The sequence below is a fragment of the Orycteropus afer genome, unplaced genomic scaffold (genome assembly GCF_000298275.1).
Source record: "Orycteropus afer afer isolate SDZICR_OR568_19922 unplaced genomic scaffold, OryAfe1.0 scaffold00287, whole genome shotgun sequence".
NCBI classification, from domain to species: Eukaryota; Metazoa; Chordata; class Mammalia; order Tubulidentata; family Orycteropodidae; genus Orycteropus; species Orycteropus afer.
The window spans coordinates 3,030,167-3,031,853 of record NW_006921874.1 but is presented as its reverse complement, the minus strand read 5'-3'; positions in this window follow the sequence as shown (position 1 = coordinate 3,031,853).

Here is a 1,687-nt window from a genome sequence, read left to right as displayed (position 1 = left end):
TCCCTGGAGAAGGATCATGCTTGGTAAAGTAGAGGGTCAACAAAAAAAGAGGAAGGCCCTCAACGAGATGGATTGACACGGTGGCTGCAGCGATGGGTTCAGGTACAGCAGGGATCATGAGGCTGGCACAGGACCGGGCAGTGTTTCGTTCTGTTGTACATAAGGTCACTATGAGTTGGAGATGACTTGACAGCACCAAACAACAACAACCAGTTCTTAGCTTTAGTAGAACTCCTTGCCACATCAAAGTGGTAAGCAGGATTGGCAGTAACATCCTTTCCAGGATTCCATGACAGCAGAGTGGGGTAGTCCATTTTCATTTGAGAGGCAGACTTAGAAAGATAGTGAAAGAGATATTACTGGGGAGGAGGGGTGGTTAGTCTTTAAAGGGAATGTCTGGCATTAATGTCTGGCATTAAGATATTCACCTGACTTTAGTCTTCCATCTTAGATGGTGAGCCCTCCTTGTTCAACACTATATACCTAGGGCCTAGCACAGTGCCCAGCATAGAGTGGGTCTTCAGTAAATGATTGGTGAATGAATGAATCAAGCAAGAAACCGGAGCTCCACTTGTCTTAAATGAAACCTCTTTGGAAAATGCAGCAGAAGGAGCAACAGAAGCAGCAGGATCCAGAGAGCAGAGAAGAGTGCTCGTTCTGAAAAAACTGTCTGAAGTGTCCCTGCCCTTGCACGCCCCTTTGTTGTTCTTAATAAACAACAGGATGCACCTGCCCAGACATGGAAACTCTAGCTGGGTACATGGGAAAGCTGATACAAAGTCTCTGTTAATTAAAAAGCATTTGCAACTGGAATTGTCTGCTGGCAAACACTAAGTACCTTGCTTCTTGATGGATTTAATGTCTGCATGCATTGAGAATACATAAGGAACAGTCTCAGGATTATCTCCTAATCATGAACCCAGCAAAGGAAACAAGATCTACCCCAAATCACCTATCGGTTTGTTGCTTATCATGTCAAAACCAAAAACAAAATTGATGAATGGTTAGATGGCCAAGGCAATAAGGTACATTTATCTATGGGTTTATCAGTGAAAAAAAAAATCTTTAAGGTGTAAAGCTTTTTTGCTCTAATTTCCTCTAGTTTCTTATTCTAGCTGAGCAATAGCAGCAATGCCCATGCTGGAACTTTCAGAATCAGCTATTCAAACGATTTACATCTAGAGCTTTGCAAAATCTAGGGGAATTTCTACTCTGAAAGAATATGCTAATTAACTCAATGGAATGGATCTCAAGGGGAGGTTGCAAGAAAATTGTCACTGATTTCACCTAGATGTTATCTAAGTAGGCCACCTTACCTCTCTGCCATGCCTGTTAACTAGGACTCCTCCAGCCACAATAAGCATATTTGCTATCAGGAAATAAAAATAACTGTTGTCACAGCCACTCCCAAATCCATTCATTCTACAATTGCATTTCTGAATTATTCTAGGGAAAGCTCTTTCTATGGAAATATTGGGACTGATAAGAGTTGGCATTTCCTTGATGTACAAGGAGCTCTTGTGGCATAGTGCCTAAGGCACTTGACTGCTAACTAGAAGGCTGGTGGTTCAAAGTCACCAGCCACTCCTTAGAAGGAAGATTGGGCAATCTACTTCCATAGAGACTGTTGCTGTTGTTATGTGCCGTCGAGTCGGACCCGACTCATAGAGACCCCTCCTTGGGTTTC